This window comes from Cephus cinctus, unplaced genomic scaffold, assembly GCF_000341935.2.
Source record: "Cephus cinctus unplaced genomic scaffold, Ccin1 Ccin1_scaffold0227, whole genome shotgun sequence".
Taxonomy (NCBI): domain Eukaryota; kingdom Metazoa; phylum Arthropoda; class Insecta; order Hymenoptera; family Cephidae; genus Cephus; species Cephus cinctus.
Window position 1 is genome coordinate 374,836 of NW_014332943.1, and position 5,726 is coordinate 380,561.

At 43.7% G+C, this 5,726-nt stretch overlaps 2 protein-coding genes across 2 annotated transcripts in view; one reads left to right on the forward strand and one right to left on the reverse strand.

Annotated features, from left to right (window-relative positions):
* LOC107265508 (neo-calmodulin) overlaps positions 1-5,726 on the reverse strand; it is a 98,606-nt gene that overhangs the window by 84,372 nt on the left and 8,508 nt on the right. The gene's annotated exons all lie outside the window — the stretch shown is intronic.
* Positions 2,604-5,726, forward strand: part of LOC107265507 — a 21,915-nt gene continuing 18,792 nt past the window's right edge. Inside the window, exon 1 of the mRNA XM_025082777.1 lies at positions 2,604-2,686. The gene's annotated coding sequence lies outside the window, so the exon portion shown is untranslated. The remainder of the gene's footprint in view (positions 2,687-5,726) is intronic.

Here is a 5,726-nt window from a genome sequence, read left to right on the forward strand (position 1 = left end):
TACTGCAAGGACGAAGGTATACAGCATGTTCTAACGACGACGGGAGTTTCGAGGGCAAATGGGCAAGTAGAACGCATTAATCGAACGCTCATACCACTTTTGACAAAACTGGCGGCACCGAGGCCTGAGGAATGGCATAAGTACCTGAGCGTCGCTCAGCAGTGTTTGAACACGACGGTGCACCGAAGTATAGCGACGACGCCGTTCCACTTATTGTTTGGAATACACGGGCGATTGCGCGAAGACAGCAACATACGAGAGCTGCTCGAAAACGAGTGGGCCGCTTCTTTTCAAGAAGATCGAGACGAACTACGCGACCAAGCGACGAAAAAGATTGCGAAGGTACAGGAAGAGAACCGACGAGGATTTAATAAGAAGCGAAAGGAGGCGCAGATATACCGCGAAGGCGACTATGTTGCCGTAAAAAGGATGCAGCAGGCTCCAGGGCTGAAGCTCGCAGCGAAGTTCCTCGGAGCCTACGAAATTGTTAAAGTATTGCGAAATAATCGCTATCTCGTCCACAAAGTGGGAGAACATGAGGGACCCCAACGAACATCGACTGCCGCTAACTTTATGAAGCCGTGGCTGATGGAAGAAAGCGATTCCGGAGATGAAAAGGAAGATGGCGAAGTAGAAGGTGACAAGAACGAAGACATCCGAGGGCGTATGTCGCTACAGGACGGCCGAGTGTAGGGTGCGTAGCGTTTCGTGGCTCGTGTAAGTAGGTGGCGGTAAAAGAGCGAGCTAAGCGAGGCCACCGACGGAGGGCAGCGCCACGCAGTAGTGTAACGCGTGCGAGAGTACGAGCTGCAGTGTAAGACGTGCAGTATTAAATAAATTGTTCTAAATCTTTTCCCCAGTGTATTGCCTCCCACACCCAGCCATATGAGAATAAGAATACCATACAATGTTATGTTGTTGAGGCGAAAATTGTAACTTACATTAAAATTACCGGTAATACTCTTGCAATATTATTTGTTACATTTGGTTATGCAGCTACAAAGTAAAATTGATATAACTGTGTTTAGCGGGAATATAATATAATATATAATATGATATATGTTATAATATACTGTATTACATATAATCATATGACTTCGAGGTATAGACGCCGTTAGATGACACAATGAGCTCCTAGAATTTCTCAAAGCGACACCGGAGTCCTGTTCGCAACTTAAAGGTAGTAGGTCGGTAGGTATAGATGGTAGCTTGAAGGTTGGGCACAAGGTTAGAGAAGTTCTCGTCTCCGTAGCAACGAACACCTCGCCCCATGATTTTCCAAGCGCACCCGAGAAGAATCTAAAGCCTGTGAGTAAGAATGGAGGGACGGAAGAGAGCTTCATTATTGATACGCCTTGGAAATGGTGGTTTCCTTGGAAAAACAGAAGAAAGCTGACGATGGGCAATGAAGTAACCTAGACAACACACATGTCCAAAAGTCATCTTTAAGACAACTTCTGTTTCATTAAACGTCTTCAAGATGACTTTTGGACTATATGTATATGTTGTCTGAGAATAAAATAGGAAAAGTCAAAAAAGTTTATCAAGTCATTTTATTATTGGCGACGGAATATATCTATTTATAGTCGTTTTCATGATTGTTTATTGGTAGAACTGATTATGATTATTGATTTGGTGACTGGAAATTTTATTGCCGAAAAATGAAAATTTATTCATTCTGTGTATCCAGTGTGACGTGGTTCTTCCGAATCGCGCCACAAGAATTAATAAATTTTCTCTTCCGCTCAACCTAGGCTCCGCACGACAATCCACTAGCGAAATTCCGTCTGCGACATTACTCTTAAGTTTTCCGTTTGTGAACGTCTACTATCGTCCTTGATGTCAGTTCCGATTACGTTTTCTAAAACTAATTATTCTTTTGCTTTTGTTACGATATACGCAATCTCTACTCTCGAGTCTCTCGACAACGATATAAGGGCGTGAGGACAGTTCAGCCACCTTGGAGATTTTGGAGGATTTTATGGCGCTTCGTTTGGCTGTTGATGCCGATTTTGAGATTTTGGACGTAAAGGACAACCTTGGAGGGATCAGCACGCCGCTCCCACCGACCAAGAGATGCCCGGCGGTTCCGTCGACCTGAATGTCGTCGGAATCCTGCTGCTGTCATGACGCCAAAGAAGTCCTGGAGCACCCAGGAGGGGACTCCGCCGTTTCCGTCGGCCGGCGAGGGCTGTCCTCTGGACCTATCCGCCGCCGATACGGCCGGCAGGGAGATGAGGCTTTCCTCCCTGGCCCGCCTAAGGCCAGCCGAGCGCGCACGTCGCGCTTCCGTCCGGCCGAGAAGCCGCCGACATTCCTTACTCGCCAGGCCCAGAGTACTTCGAGGGCTGTGCCGTCAGAATCGTTGTTCGTCTCCGTCCGGCCGTTTCCGCCGCTGCGCGTCGACGCTCGGCTACCCTCGTCAACGTTCGTCCTGTTCCGGTGCCGTCCCGCCTCACCTGTGCCCGCTTGCCAACGATCGACGATCGATAATTCATTGTCGTGCGAAGTTTGAACGAGCAGCCACGTGCTAACGATATTGCGAACCCGATCAGACAGAGAAATTTCTAGAGAAATTTCTAGAGGAAGAAAGAGAGAGAGAGAGAGAGAGAGAGAGAGATACCGAGGAATATTGCCTTGAGGGCCTATTGGACCAAGCGTTACGCTTTAATTTCCTATTTTTGTGGTGAGATCTTTCGCTTTCCTTAAAATTTTCTGATTTTTCTGTATGGAAGATTATCGAAACGTGCACGGCTAAACCATCCGTTTAGCCGGTGACGAATTTTCCTTGCCGTTATTGGGCGAACGTCTTTCCGCCTAGTATCATATAAAGGACGATAGTGCTGTTATTATTTATATTTTTGAGTTTCCGATTTTGCGCTTTTCTTGTATAATTTGGTGTTTCCTATTCTGTTGTAATTAACGAACTTTCTGGAATCTTCGCCTAGTGTACACGTGGGAATCTGCCTGTCCGAGCGTTTGACCCCGGATTACCCGGCTTGGTAGTGTTACAGCCAGATTCTCGCGCGGCCGATTATATTATTGTGCCAATTATTATAAGATATCGTTTACCGACAAATTTTTGTTCTCTTTTCTGTAAAATCATTGTAAGACTTCCGAACCCTAAGTTTGGTGAAATTTAGTGGCGAGCCCACGCCGTCTTTATTTTGCATAATCTTATGTTCCTCTTTCGAATTGAAATACGTTAAACCGAATTCTCTTCTTGGTTTTTGCTAAACTCTCGTTGACTTTGCTGAACTGTAATTTCGAATTTAATAATCCTATTTTTTTATACGATATCTTCCGTTCTTATTTCGGTGATTTCTTGCTGGTGTGCCGTATCTGAATCGAACTTTATTGTAATTTCGCCTTTACATTCTCATTGGAACATTTGTGAACTTTGCGTATCGCACACGTCTTTCCGACGTCTTCCGACGTTCCTCGACGTCGCGCCTTCGGCCGATTTCGAAATTGTACTACTCATTCCGAGAACGTCGTTCCGCTGCAACGATAATGAGATACTTGTTATAATATTCTATATTTTTCTGACTGATATTTTTTCTGTGCCATATCTTGTATTCATTTATTGTAATATTTCTATTTATTGTGCTACTTTTCGTGTCCGCGATTTTCGAACTGGTGTTAGCGAACCCGCGTGTATTATCCTTTGTCGGGGTCCTTGTTGTTTATTTCAAAACGAATTTGTTAGTTTATTTCGAGTAATACAATTATTCCGACCGCATTATTTTCCGTGCCTACCGTTTCTAGAAATATCGAGTCCGCGTGCCCGCGTCTTATTCACGTGCGCACTCACGCGTAGCGCCGTCGACCGTAAGTTTCCGATAAGGATACTGCGTCTACAATTTACGAAATTCTATTTGGTGATTCTTATTTCTTTTGCATTGTATAGCTTCCGATTTTAGATACCAATCATTGTGAATTAATTTTATGATTTTTGTAAACCTATGCTTGGCTTTCGCTCGCACCCTCAGTAATGCCTGAGTTAATGTTTTTGTAATTTGGCTATTGCGTCTATTGATTATTTGGGACTTTTGTTTCGCTTAATACAGCTCTGGTGCGTTAACGAATTAATTTGGATTATTTGTCTTGTAGTTTTTCGTATCACTTTCCTATAAGCCCTTGGCCGAGTTCTTCCCTTCCTTACCTCTTGAACGCCGCGACGCTTCCGACGAGCTAGCCTCTGAAACGGCGTACCGTGGGACATATAGTAGTCGACTTTAGTACGATCTTTCGAGTTCCCGGTAACCTTTAGGTTTAGTTACGTTTTATATTCTTTTTCTTGGCCATGGTGCCCCTATCCGTTTTGAGTAGCCGTGGTGCCTTTAGATTAGTTAGTTTAGTATCTTTTCTTGGCCGTGGTGTCCTTAGATTTAGTTCGCCTGGTGGCATCTTTAGGTATAATTTGCCTGGTGGCAATCGGTTACCCCGGACTAATTATCTCGCGATCTTTGTTGTCTCGATAACGAGCCTAGAGCTTGTGGTGTTCCTTTGCGGGTACCTGATGCTCAACCTTCTTTTCGAGTTTGCCGAGACCACTCGCGCTCCCGATTTCCGTTGGTGTAGAGTTCCGTTTTGTCGACGACCGAGAATATCATTGCACCAGGCAAATTTTCAATGTAATTAATTATCTGTTGCGACAATGAGCGTAATTGCTTGTTTATCAGGCGGTGTTGTATTATAGAACGTTGTGGATCCACCATTTTGATTTTATTGGGTTGACAAAAGTTAATAACAAAAATGATATCACGTTCTCTGTAGATTCAAGTAAGCATCGTCACCGATGGTCAATATTTCTTTGGTTCGTCGAAGCATGTATAAACTTAGCATTTGAAATTCGGATTATTTTGATAATGAAAACTGTGACGTAGAAGACGCATAACTCGGTGCTTTAAGCAGAATATCGTTACATAGAAATTATGTTGTTAATGTAAACTACGAATAAAATATTATTTAAGGGATAAAATCGGAATCCAAACCTGCAAAGTTATATGAACATTACGAATACACGAGGGAGCATGCGTCGTTGACATAATTCGACTGACTTGTAGTAAATTTGTGATATCGCATCCTCAGCCAAAATTCCTCGCCAATATCCGCGATTCTCAGACTGACTATTTGCATCCGAATAGATTTGCGCAAGGACACTGTTTCTGCATATACATATATCAAGCGACTCGGTCGAGTCTCGCGCCAAGTACAGGCAACCGGCTGTACAGGGCGCAGCGCGCCGAGACTCTACTCGAGACAACTCCTTATACCTGTGTTTGGAACGAAATATTTTATGAACCGCTATATATGAGGAAAAGTTATTGATACATTCACTATAGGAATTGAAGGTTCTGAAGCGATTGCCACCAAGTTCAATACGATTAGTGTACGACATCAGGGCGTATTGAAATGGCGAGTGAGATGATTTTATTTCAGTTCCGTCGTCGTCGTCTTCGCACGTCCATCTACTTTTTTACACGACAGATGGCGCTGACTGCTTTGCCTTCTTTACCTATTTGTACTCTGGATGGTGTTGGTAATTTACGAATACACAACACAATCAAATACACTTTGTACGTGAAGCTACCGTTCACACCGAATTTCCAGTTGACATAAGGCTGCTTTCACAATAGTATAGAATTATTAAGGCTTTCATGTGGAGCACGTGTGTATGCGTGTACGTATGTGTGTATGTGTGTGCTTTAACATAGTTCCTC